Source organism: Solanum dulcamara, chromosome 4, assembly GCF_947179165.1.
Source record: "Solanum dulcamara chromosome 4, daSolDulc1.2, whole genome shotgun sequence".
NCBI lineage: Eukaryota > Viridiplantae > Streptophyta > Magnoliopsida > Solanales > Solanaceae > Solanum > Solanum dulcamara.
Genome location: NC_077240.1, coordinates 55,949,163 through 55,963,524, shown reverse-complemented (window position 1 = coordinate 55,963,524; position 14,362 = coordinate 55,949,163). Strand labels below are relative to the sequence as shown.

Below are 14,362 nucleotides of genomic sequence, written 5' to 3'. Positions count from 1 at the left end.
TTTATAGAACAAACCACAACTTTTTGTTCTAATTAAATATCTCATAGCTCTTGTTATAACACGCCAATGTTCATTTCCTAGCTTTCTTGTAAACTTGTTAAGTACTCCTGCTGCATATGTAATATTAGGCCTAATACAATCAGTCACATATCTCAAACTTCTAATTAAGCTAGCATATTCCTTTTGATTTATTACATCATTTTCACTTTGAATAGGAAATAAGTGTACACTTGAATCAAAAGAAGTTAAAACATTCTTGCAATCAAGAATGTTATATTTTTTCAAAATTTTCTCAACATAATGTGACTGGTCAAGAAAAATTCCATCACATATTTTAGTAATTTTTCACTACAAGAAATATAACTTTTAGCGACCATCTCTTAACGAAGGCACAAGATTACAGTCATTATAAATACACATATAACGACCAGCAAATGTTTTCATCGTTAATCTCAATTCTTAGACTAGCAAATAGCGAGGGGAAAATATTCGGTCAGTAAGAACTACAATTTGTGGTCCATGATGTTAATAATTAAATAAGCAGAAAATTTAGAAGTTAGTTGTCCAATCAAAATTTCTCTCTTTCAAAATAGCATAAAACGCTGAGCTAAAATGAAAATAAAACTCTCTACGCTCCTAATAGGGTTACTCATTGCTTCAACCCATCAGTGAAATAGAACTCAAAGAATCTGTGGGGAAGGAACCATTTTTTTGAACCATCGAAGATATCTTGTTGTTATAGTGAATTCAGAAATTGAAGACTCAATTGATTCGTCCAATACACATAACATCGAGGTATAGGTGTTTCACATCTGAAAAAGGTACCAATTTATATTTTTGGTTCATCATATGCTTTTTCAGACGGAGACAAAAGAGAAGGTATTGTTGATAGTTTTGCATTTCGAAGGAACTGATGTGTAATTCCATTGTAAGCTACTTCATTTTGATTGGTAATGATAGATTTTGCTTTGAATTTCCGGTTAACTAAAGTGTCTTGCCGTCAATTAGGATTTTCTCCTCCTGGTTATGGTTTAACTATAAATATTCCCCAAATTTCCTATTCTTGTTTTTCATATTCCATTTGATTTATTTTTCATGGTGAACTTTCAAAGTGGTGGAGAAGGGCTTAAGAGAAGAAAATATATTCTATTACATTTTATTTGTTTGTTTTATGTGCTAAATTTATGTTGTAACAAGGTAAGAAAATGTTATGAAAGAAGAAATTACATAACTAGGTGGTGACAATAATGTATATTATAACTCAAATGTGTTCTCTTATAAGATGGGTGAAGTTGATGGTTGTTGCGATGCGTGCGGCATGTGATTCAATTTTTCTAAGTCATCCGTTGCTTTCAAGAATGATGGTAGGTTATGTGTTCGATGTAATGCCTGAAAGATTATGCATCTGCTTCTATATGTGTTTATTTCTTCTTCTTCAAATGGTAGAACTATAGTAGATGTTCAATTTTTATCCTGTTTTGGATTGATTATGGAATCTGTGTTTGAAATTAACAGGGGCTCGTGCTATAAAGAATTCGTCTTCAGAGGAAGTAGACATTTACTATTCTGCTTGGCCCGAAGCCTAACTAGTGTTTTCAAGACTCGCTTCAAAGAAAGGGTGTGTTAAAACAATATCACATTTTTTCTATTCTCATTCTTTTTCTTTTCTATGCTACTTTACTATTTGATTATGTTCTTTATTGTTCTTATTCTTTTTGTTAATTATCATCATAGACTTACTCTGTAAGGTTTAGTGACTGGCTTGGTTGTCCATTCCCCATCCATATGATACTTTTGAGTAATTTACCTTCTTACAGAGAGATTATTCATATGAGGCAAACCTCCTTAAACGTTTCATCAAACGTCTATGGCTCTATGTTATCAGGTTTTTCATTCCCCTACATCCGTACGTCTTGCTGATAATCACAGACTTTCATTTGACCAAATGTATCTTCCTGGTATCACAATTGCCTTGCTAGAGGAAGTTCCTTCTAAGAACATATATTTTATACACCATGTTTGTTGGAACAAGAAAAATTGACATCATATAATAAATTGGTAATGCATCCAAAGCACTGTTAATCAAGGGTAGTCTACCACCCAAGGATAGGTATTGACTCTTTTAGTTAATCAATTTTTGTTCACACTTTTCTAAGACTCCATTCTAGATATCTTTGAAGTTGCTTTTGGCATCGAGGGTATTCCAAAGTAAATGATTGACAGTACACATGTCCTTCTTCCCAGAATGTTTGCCAAGTTGTGAATGTTAGGGACCTTATTAAACGGATATAGGAAACTCTTGTTCTACTTAATGTGGAGCCCAGCTATAACCTCAAATAGAATGAAAGTTACGCTTAGAAATCTTATGTGTCCCCTGTCAGCTCCGCAGAAAACTAAAATATCATCAGCATATTGTAAATAAGTGATTTAAAGTTTATTAAAAACCTTTGAATCTACTCATAAACCTATTGTCCTCCTTGTGATTATTTTCTAACTCCTCTAAAATATTTCAGGTTCATTTGCAGTTTCCTCATAAAATACTGCAGTTTTTATGTATTGGGACTATTTTTAATGTTTTACTTTTTTGAAAGATTCTCTTTGAGGTAGACTGCGCTATTTTGGAAATTCTAAATAGTTATACTGAAGGTTTATTAGAAGCTGGAAAGATTGAATATGTTATTATCTTTTGTTGGGAAAGTAGTACATTTACTCTCAGATAAAGAAAATGATGGAGCTGCAACAACACAGTCTTCTCTTATGTTGCAATGTCTCGTTGTCTTTCCACTCTTAGTGTTTTCTTTTCTCCTTGCTACTCTTCACGATCCTGCTAATGTGTAGTCAATGTGATGGAGAGAGTATGTTATTCCAGCCTGATTTTTACATGCTTGAGATATAGTGTTTGGACAGTGAATATAAGTAATAATTTTTCCTTTAATCAGGAGTTAACAACGCAATGATAAAATGAAACTGATTACCTTCATGATGAGATATTAATCTCATGTGGGGAATTCTGAGTGGTTTTGCACCCTCAAACCTGTTGACCTTGGGTAACCTAGATCACTCGTATTACAAATTGTTATTTTTTCTTATCTATTTGTAAGTTAACGTAAAATCATTGCAGTTGCTCTCCCTGACAAATCCTCAGTAGTAACTTCATCCTATAAGGCTGTATACTCTCCCTTATTTTAAGATCTTCGATCACTCTAGGATGTTATTAGGCAATGAAAGTAGGACCCTCTTTCCTCTCTTGGAAAACTAGCATGATGTGCCTCATAAAAGTGATTAAGTTTTTATTGTTTTGATGTATGCAAAAGGTTTGATACTCTCTGTCAGCTTTGTATAAATTTTATGCTGTTGAAATACACACAAGTTGGATAACCTGGTCTACCAATGGCACGTATGTTGTGTTCATCATGAAGAGGTTGTGTTAATTAATTAGATGTTATTAATATGCCTATTGCTATTACTTATCAACAAGAAATTTGTGTGTTGTTGCTTTGCTGGAAATTGAATTTTAAGAATTATGAAGCTGTTAATTATTCTGTGAATGCTAGGGGATTGATCCATCAATTAAAAGGGCAGCCTAGGAGTTCCTGTTGGATTGTTTTGATCCTGAAAGTACACTTGAGAAAAGAAATCAGCTTAGACGACAACAAAGGTAATGTGAGTTGTTTCAGCAATTATTAGCAGTGATAGCTAAAGAATATAGTGAAATAACACTAAAAACACTCACGAAAACATAATCCGTCTGATCACTAATTTGCACTGCTTTTACTAGAGAAAATTCCCAAATCTTTAAAAAAATAACATGACTATACTTTACCTAAGAAACTAGGATTAGCTCAGATCATGTATCACGTTTATATATGGTGTCAATTTCTCTAAACTTAAATATTATAATATTTACATAACCTTACTCTCTTCATGTAATGCTATTAATTTTTGTACAGGGTACTTTTGCTTCATACCAACTATGCTTTAATATTATCCTAAAATTTTAATATCTTATTTTTATTTTTAGCTTTTTTAATTTGGAAATAAATTTTTTGCTCTTTCTTGCATGCATGATATATAAGCTGTTAGTACATTTGAAACAACTGATATGGAAATTTAGCAAAACGCTTCATATTAAGATTTTTATTCTTACATGAACTCTGAGATGCTTCTTGACCATACAAGTTGCAATTAATGAGAAATGCATGTTATTATCCCTGATTTTGTTTATTTTTTTCTTTTCAGTTCAGCTATGCATGATATTTCAATATCAATCAATTTGCAATTTTTTGGAGATATTTGAGGCATTTTCTAATATGTGTGCATCGTTTGAATAGGCATTGGATGCATTCAATGCTGCAATTATTTCTCCAATTTATTATGTAATTTTCACCACTTTGATCATCATCATAAGCATAATAATGTACAAAATATGTCGCCAATTGAATCTATTCCTGGATATGTCCTCTATCAATATTCATTAAGAATAAAGGAAATTGAATCTATTCCTGGATATGTCCTCTATCAATATTCATTAAGAATAAAGGAAAAAAAAGAGTAAAGAATGTGTATCCAATATTTATTTTGTCATATTGCTTTGTAGGGCTGGGCTGAACAAAATGCTAGCAGCAGAGTATCTTAGATCTGTGGATTTATCATAATACATTTAGGAATAAAGTACTCCATGTGACTAGAGAACAAGAACCAGTGAAAGTATCAGGTATAAACTGATGTAAAAACATGCCCACAACTATAGATGTTGTATGCCTCACATCTTGATGTATGTATGTATATATGTATGTATAAAAGGGCAGCCCGGTGCACTTAAGCTCCCACTATGCGCAGGGTCCGGGGAAGGGCCCGACCACAAGGGTCTATTGTACGCAGTCTTACCTTGCATTTCTGCCAGAAGCTGTTTCCAAGGCTTGAATCCGTGACCTCCTGGTCACATGGCAGCAACTTTACCAGTTACTCCAAGGCTCCTCTTATGTATGTATATCATTGATATTTAAAAGTCTAAAATCAACTGAAAAGTATGGCACTGAATCATCTTTCTATCTGCAACTTAGAAGCATGTGTTGACTCGGGTGTAATTATCCTACTTTAGGTAAATTTGATTACCTGTTTCCAAAAAAACTTCTAAGAGCCGGCTTGGATTTTCTTATTTTAAGTGCTTTTAATTCAAATAGATCTTAAGCATTTTTGGAGTGCTTGAGTAAATCTAAGAAGTGCTAATAAGCACTTGATTTTAGGCTAAAATGATAAAAATAAGTCAAAAGTCATAAGTTTGGATTTCTAACTTATGATTTTGGCTTATAAGTCAAAAGCCAAAAGCTAATCCAAACAGGCTCTAAATTTGATTGCTTTGCTTTCTTGTTTCCAATTTCAATGGGGATTGTAAGGAAACACAAATACAATAATTGAACCTAGTACTCTACCAAATTTTACAAGACTTTTGGCAATAATATTCTTTTTCGTGATGGAGCTAGATTATGTATTTTAATAATGCAGCATGTGTGAACAGTAAGATTAGCTACTTCGATTTTGCTCAATTGGGTGCATAGATCCAAATGCTATTCTAATTTCGGTACTTGGTGTCATAAAAATACATACCAAAGAGCATGTATACCAATCATGTGACACGTATGCTCTTCTAGTTTTAGGTACTTGGTAGCATAGAAATAACTTACTTAAGCTAATGTTTGGCAGAAACTTTGAAGTATATGTTGGCATTAATTTTGCATTATAGAACTTTTAGTACAAGCTTAGGCTGGAGTAATTATTCGTGATGAATTCAAAAGAAAATGATAATGTTTTTAAATCTTCTATGTGATTTCTTGTTATCTCTGTTCATGTACTTGACTGCTTTAGTGTTTATTGAATGGATAAATTTGAAGTTAATATGAGGATTTACTTTATGCCTTCTTCAAGGATTGTTGTGCATATGTGCAGTCATAGATTATTCCGGAGGTGGAGACAAGCGAGTAACTTTTTCTGGTAAAATACATTCAACAATCATAACTTTGTTACTGTCTAACTTAATTACAGGTTATTGTGTTTTTCAATTTTTTAAAGTGCAATTCCATGTAGGAGTGATTATTCGATTCATTTAGGTGAAAATTGTAGTTCTAGTAGATGGTAGGTTTTTTCTAGCCTAAGAAATAAGAACTGTAGTTATTTATAGCTTATCCCCCTTTCGCTTTCAATTACATCAACATTAGTGTAAAACTTGCCTTTATTCTTCATCTCCATATAAATTCCAATTGTTCTCTTTTCATGCAATTAAATTCATTTTTATTTTTTTTTGCATTTTTAGGCTTTTCTAGATTTAATTTTATTATTAACTTATGCGAGCTTTTACCCTTGCAACAGATGATCAAGAATTCAAAGTCACGAAGGACCTTCAAGTATGGATCGAATTGAATTAAAATAGTTGAAGATGTTAGCAGATGAACACGTTGAAGCGCAAGAAGTTAATTGTTAAACCTACTTTTCTTATTATCTAGGCTATTTGCTTAAAAATATTAATTACTATATATATATTCTAGTCTCTTATTTTTCTTATTGTACGATTTTTAAAACCTCTTTGTTTTTTGTAATGAACTACGTACAATGCTTATATTATCAGCAATTTATAGTATTGACTCTATTTTATGAGTTTAAAAGTGCGTTTGTTTAATTACATATGAAATAATATAATTTTTAATTGTCAATCATGTCAGGGACAAAAATGTAACTTTTTGTATAATAATATTTATTTTAAAAAAACCATCAACAAAAGGAAATTTGGTTGTTAAATTGTTGATGTAAGATAAAATTGATGAAAAAATTTCGGTCACTAAAAGTGCTTATAATCTCTCTTTTTGAAGTTATCCAACTACTAAAATAAAATTTAACGAAGGGAAAATGTGATCACAAAAAGAGATCTAACGATCGAATGTTTTGCCGTCACTAAAGATTTCTTAATAACCGAACTGAAATTTGGTCGTCTACTTTTAACATCGGAACTACTAACGATGGGCGGCGACCAATATTTTTCTAGTCCTAAATGATCAAAAATAGACTCATAATCATAATCTGAATCATAATTCATGCAATTGAAACAGAGATCATAAAACCCATAAGAATACATACTTTAATTGATTGAAAAAGTAGAGAATTTATTGGGCTCAATGGGTGAAAATACCCTAGGATCAATTACCCACATACCTTGAGTAAGAAAATCAAAGAATTTGGAAGAACTTGAGAGTTTTGATGGATACCTTGAGTGAATTTCTTTGAAGTCTTCAATGGAGTCCATGGGAGCCCTTGTAGAGAGAGAAATTTTTGAGTAGGTGAACTATAGAAGAATGAATGGAATTAAGGGTTTAGGGTAGTTTATAGAGTAGAATTAGGCGCTAAAAATGTCCAGGTTCATTAACTAACAATTAGGGAAAAACCTAAAGTGTCCTTACTTAAAACCTGAATTCGTACAAAAATTCCTGCCCAAGTCTGCGACACGGAGCTGTTCCTGTATTGGCCATTTTTTAGAGAATGAGATTATGGCCAGATTTTGAGTCGGAGAAAAATTACATTGAATGGGAACAAGTGGGCGACGCGGACATGCTGCGCACCTCACTATTTTGTGCAATTTTAAAGAAAATTCATCTTTCGATTCACGAATCCTAAAATATCCATCAAGACTATTTTCTTGTAGGTTTAGACCCCCTGATCGATATTTCGGACTCGGATTTTTCAAAAAGAATAAGGATAATGCGTTACTTAAGCAGCCTATTCCCAAGTCATTCTTAAGGCACTTATGAGCATTTTGAGCAATGTTACAATATCCTTCTTTTGTCTCAAAATAATGCATAGAAATAATCAAAGAAAATACTCAATATGTGAATACAAACATGAACAACAATCTCAAGAAAACTTGAACTCATAGGAATAATCTCAATATAAATAAATATGTATGCAACTAAACGAAAGATTGCATAATTAACTCCAAAACTCAATCTAATGGGATTTACACTCAATATCAAACTCATACTGACTGAACGAAGATGTAGGGCATGAGGAAGAACTCAGTACAACATCGTGATTAGACTTACATACCTTATTATGAAACTATTAGAGTGAAAACTTTGATGGAGACTTGATTTCTCTTGACTTTGAGGAAGAACACTACTATTCTTCGAGGAAATCTTTGATCTTGGGATCTTGATTCTTAATCTTGAGAATAAAAACTCTTTTATGGAGTTCTTGGAGTGGAAGAATTTGGGAAAACTTTGGTTGAACGACTTCTATTGATTCTTGAATTTTTTGACATGAAAGCATTAAGGTTCTTAATGGAGAAGAGGAATCCTTAGTAAGTTTTGAGAGAATTTCTTCAGACTTGGATATTTAGATTGATGGTTTGAAACTAGTTAGTTCAGTGATATAATCCTTTAAAACACCAAAAACGATTTAGAATAGGGATAAAAGGCTTTGAAAAGGACAAACATAACCTTGGAACAAGTGTAAAAAGTTTTTAAAAAAATGCAACAAGCTTTCACAAATGGCTTCATGATCTGTCAAAAGTTATACTAGTCATATATGTGTCCATAAAAGTGTGACTATCTTATAGGATTTCACTGAAACGGGCATAACTTTTTACTCCAAAATTTAACTGAGGCAAACTTGGTAGCATTGGAAAGACTATTCATAAACCTCTAATTTTATAGGTTATGGTCCATCTGACTCTATATATTCAAGGATATATTATCATTTGAAGTCGATCCAAGTAAAATATTATATCTCAACTCAATCGCTAAGGAAGCTTTCTACTCAACTTTATGCTAGAGGATTGTTGTAACCTTAACTCCTCTCAAAATTTATTCCCACACTAACTAATTAAACTTAACACCTTTGCAAAATTAATAATTATATGATACTATCCTATTAATATATATGAAAAATGGTTCGGGTCTTAACATAGATCTATAATACAATACAAGAACTTGAACTCATGGGAATAATCTCAATATAAATAAATATATGGAACTAAACGAAAGATTATATAATTAACTCCAAAACTCAATATAACGGAATTTAAACTCAATATCAAACTCATACTAATTGAACGAAGATGTAGGGCACGAGTAAGAACTCAGTACAACATCGTGATTAGACTTACATATCTTATTATAAAACTATTAGACTGAAAACTTTCATGGAGACTTGATTTCTCTTGACTCTGAGGAAGAACAATACTTTTCTTCGAGGAAATCTTTGATCTTGGTTCTTAATCTTGAGAATTAAAACTCTTTTATGGAGTTCTTAGAGTGGAAGAATTTGGGAAAACCTTGGGTGGAAGACTTCTATTGATTCTTGAATTTTTTGACATGAAAGCTTTAAGATTCTTAATGGAGAAGAGGAATCCTTAGTGAATTTTGAGAGAATTTCTTGAGACTTGGATATTTAGATTGATGATTTGAAACTAGTTAGTTCAGTGATATACTCCTTTAAAACACCAAAATTGACTTAGAATAGGGCTAAAAGGCTTTGAAAAGGACCAACATAACCTTGAAAGAAGTGTAAAAAGTTTCTAAAAAATGCAAAAAGCTTTCACAGATGGCTTCATGATCTGTCAAAACTTATACTAGTCATATATGTGTCCATCAAAGTGTGACTGTCTTATAGGATTTCACTGAAACGGGCATAAATTTTTACTCCAAAATTCAACTAAGGCAAATTTGGTAGCATTGGAAAGAGGATTCATAGACCTCTAATTTTATAGATTATGGTCCATTTAACTCTGTATATTCAAGGATATATTATCATTTGAAGTCAACCCAAGTAAAATATTATATCGCAACTCAATCGCTAAGGAAGCTTTCTACTCAACTTTGTGCTAGAGGATTGTTGTGACCTTAACTCCTCTCAAAATTTATTCCCACACTAACTAATTAACCTTAACACCTTTGCTAAATTAATAATTATATGGTACGATCCTATATATACATGAAAAATGGTCCGAGTCTTAGCTTAGAAATATTTTGGGGTGTTACAAGAAATAGGAATATAATATAGAAGCAGGACATAACATAGATCTATAATACGATACAAAATATATAAAAGAGGCCTTAAAGTTAAAGAGAAAAAAATTACATAAGACCTAACCCTGGACTTGGAGTCACCTATACATGAGTTACTAAGTACATAAAGGTTCTATACACAAGAGAATTGACTAATCAAAATAAAAAATACAAGTCATTGTAAAAGAGGAAAAACAAAAAGTCTTTGAATGCCAGGAGCTCACCACGATCCAAGTCTATAATAGCCAAGGATGAACCAAAACTCATGAAGGGTGGCTCGTCCAGGCTGCTTCATCAGAAAAAAGATGCAGAAATATAGTATGAGTACACAAATAAAGGTGCAAGACCCCGTAATATGAAAAGTCAAAAGAAAGGAAAATCTCAAGAAAAGACCACTGACCCCAAGTCTACGAGTTTATTTATGACTTGTAGGTACTTGTACGAGTCCTAGAAATGGGTTGTAAACATGAGTTCAGAATTGGAAATGTGGCTAAGGCAAAGGTGGGGTTGACGAGTGTCACGCCCCGAGAGGGTACCCTAGGCGTGGCCGACACTCAAAAACCATCTCTGGCTTCCGAGAGAACCACTTGGTCTCATTACTCATTTGTTCATCAGCGGAAGACTTAATAATACTAATGTGGGCTTGTCATAATCAAAGGAAAAATAGATAATTCTTAGAAGAAGTAGTTTCTAAGGAGAACTACTCCGATTACATCATCAAACTCTGTCTATGAAGCCTCTAATACTCTTAGATGGTGCCAATGACATGTCCATGGCTACCTCAAAAGAAACATCACACTCAACAATAATAAAAGGATAAGGAGTTCCTTCGAATACAAGAAGGACTCACCAAATAGCTGAAAAGAAATGATCTTCAACGATGCGCCTGCTGAGGATCTCTAACACCTGTATCTGCATCATAAAACGATGCAGGTCGAATGACGTCAGTACATGGAATGTACGAGTATGTAAAATGGCAGTAAGGTAAGGACAGATATCAATAAACTCCTCTCGAGAAAACTCAGCTCAAAACTCAACATTATCTCAACATCAATATGTAATGCAAGTTTAAAATATAGAAATAATAGTAATAAACAATGCTTACTCAGTTGGGAGTTTCTCTAACCGACAACCATCACTTATGAGCTAGCGATGATACAACGAAGCGATGTCGTTGCCACATCCATCCAATACCTTGCCAGGGTAAAGGACATCACCATCTTGGATCCATTCATCAAAGTCCTCTTTTTGGGACTTAAGAGGCATAGCCTCCATCCTACGCTGGCTACGTAGTTCTGGGGTTTGAGTAAATTAAACTCTTACCCAACTCGGTGCTCAATACTACTCCCAAAATATGTGCTCATATTAAACTCATCATCTAGTCTCATTGGACTTTAATTTAAATCATCAAACTCATCTCATTTCATGTTCATCAATCATTATACTTCCAAAAACATCATTTTCATCTCATCAAAACATCTTGCTCAAAATATCATTTTCTCAAATTCATTCAAATTCAACTCTTTTGCTCTTTCAAAACTCAATAAAATACATATATAGTATTAATTCATATAACTCTCTTTTTATCAATAAAAATAATAAAAGGCCAACATCTTTACTCAAAACATGTGTAAAAATATTCATGAACATCAAATCAATTAGGATTCATGGGAAAGTAGCCATGAACAATAATTCCAATAATATGAGAGATAACAATAATAATAATATTAATGCATAAATATATCTAACTCAATAGAAGAAGAATTAATTCATTTAGAATTCAAGATTTGGATAAAACTCAACTATAACTCAATTATAATGAATTTAAATATTGGGCGCATGGACGAACTCAATCCGATGCTATGAAAGCCTTACATACCTTAAATCCGAAGGTTTACTCCGAATTGGAATACTCTTGGATCCCTAGCCTTTTTTTCTCGCCGGAGCGTTTTGTGTACTACCCGGAGTATAAGAATAACCGGAGTAGTATTTTTATACTACTAAAACTAAAACTATATTTGAGAAGAAGTATATAGAGAGAAGAAATGATTAAGAAAGCTTGATGAATAAAATGAGGAAATAAGGTGGGTATTTATAGGTGGGAAAGAGGGACCTAACAATAAATAAAATAATTATAAAGAAAAATCTGAAAATTTAATGGAATATATTGATGTCATGGATGATGTTAAATGGAGGACAATTTATGTCATGCATGATGTCAAATGCATCTAGATGTTTCCATGGTAGGTAAGATGAGTTCTTTTTAACAGAATACTCGTTGTCGAAGCTGCGTTTGAATAAGATAAATTCCTTATTAGGATTTGGTGTCTTCATAAGAATTGTAGATATGGAAGTGTAATTTCATATCCTTCAAGAATCAACCAATTTGGAGCAACCTACAGTGAGATATGAATTTTCTTCTATCAACACTCAATTCCGTCACAGCACTATATCTTGCAAAGATTAATTTATTTGACCTACTTATACTCCGAATTTGAAGTTATGTTATTCATGAAAGTTGTAGGTAAGGATGTTGTGATTACCCAGAAATTTGAATCACCTAATTTGGACCAACCTATGAAGAGTTATGCCCAAAATACAGAGGCTGTATTATTTTCATCGAGAATTGAAATACCGACATACAATATTTTAGGGGTTGTTACAATATCTCCCCCTTGGGATCATTCGTCCTCGAATGAAGATGAAAATAGGAGACATAAAGAATGAATATCATCAATACATCAATTTCTCAAAAACTCTGATACTCAAATGGTCAATGACTCAAACTCAAGAATAAACATCTATTCAAAGGTAGAAATAAGGAATATTACCTTGAATATCGTTATCAGAAGGCACAAATAGATGAGGATAGTTAGCCTTCATATCTTCTTCAGCTTCCCATGTAGCCTCTTCAACAAATTGATTTCGCCATAGGACTTTGACAGATGCCACTTCCTTAGTTCTTAATTTACGAACTTGACGATCAAGAATTTGAACTGGAACCTCTTCATAACTCAAACTCTCTTTCACCCCAATGCTCTCAGCTGGGACAACAAGTGAAGGATCTCCCAAACACTTTTTAAGCATAGAGATGTGAAACACGGGATGAATAGCAGCTAATTCTGGGGGCAACTCCAACTCATAGGCTACATTACCTACCCTCCTCATAATCTGATAAGGACCAATGTAGCGGGGACTAAGCTTCCCTTTCTTTCCAAATCTCATCACACCCTTCATGGGTGAAACTTTCAAGTATACCCAATCGTACACTTTGAACTCCAAATCTCTTCTTCTAACATCAGTGTAGGATTTTTGGCGACTTTGAGCAGTCCTCAACCTCTCTTGTATGGTTTTCACCTTCTCCATAGCTTGGTGAACCAAGTCTGGTCCAATCAACTCAGCTTCACCAACTTCAAACCAACCAATTGGTGATCTACATCTCCTCCCATACAGAGCTTCATAAGGAGCCATTTGAATACTCGAATGGAAACTATTATTGTATGCAAACTCAATAAGAGGTAAATGATCATCCCAATTACCTTTGAAGTCAATGACACAGGCTCTTAACATATCCTCCAAAGTCTGTATCGTACGCTCTGCCTGGCCATCTGTTTGCGGATGAAAAGCAGTACTAAGGTTCACTCTTGAACCCAAGCCCTTCTGAAATGACTTCCAAAACTGAGCAGTAAATTGAGCTCCCCTATCAGAGATGATAGACAAAGGAACTCCATGCAGTCTAACAATCTCTCTAAGATACAGTTTGGCATAATCCTCTGCAGTGTTCGTAGTCTTAACCGACAAGAAATGGGCCGATTTGGTCATCCTATCCACAATCACCCAAATAGAGTCATGTTGTTTGCGGGTTCGTGGTAAACCGGTAATGAAGTCCATATTGATCATTTCCCACTTCCATTCCGGTATCTCTATATTCTGAGCCACTCCACAAGGCCTTTGGTGCTCAACTTTAACTTGTTGGCAATTAGGGCACTTGGACACAAACTCTGCTATATCTCTCTTCATTCCACTCCACCAGTATACTTCTCTCAAGTCATGATACATCTTTGTTGAACCTAGATGGATGGAATACTTAGAATTATGGGCTTCTTTCATGATTCTCTCCCTAATACCATCAACACTTGGAACACATAATCTTTCTTGATATCTCAACACTCCATCTCCCCATTTGGTAAAAGCCATTACCTTCTGCTTGTGAACCTCATCCTTCAATTGAAGAAGAATGGGATCCTGATCTTGCTTTTCTTTCACCTCTGCAACTAGAGATGATTCGGCTCCATTTCATACTATTGTAC

At 33.6% G+C, this 14,362-nt stretch overlaps 1 long non-coding RNA gene across 9 annotated transcripts; it reads left to right on the top strand.

The window, feature by feature from the left end:
* Positions 1 to 466: 466 nt before the first annotated feature.
* On the top strand, positions 467 to 6,659 carry LOC129887441 (uncharacterized). Of its 9 annotated transcripts, none has more exons than XR_008766383.1 (7): positions 467 to 879; positions 1,516 to 1,618; positions 3,555 to 3,658; positions 4,598 to 4,714; positions 4,840 to 4,983; positions 5,926 to 5,991; positions 6,367 to 6,659. It is a non-coding gene; the product is annotated as an uncharacterized LOC129887441 (long non-coding RNA). The 9 variants fall into 9 exon arrangements; XR_008766381.1 differs by having other exon boundaries at positions 4,809 to 4,983; XR_008766379.1 differs by having other exon boundaries at positions 4,804 to 4,983.
* Positions 6,660 to 14,362: the final 7,703 nt, after the last annotated feature.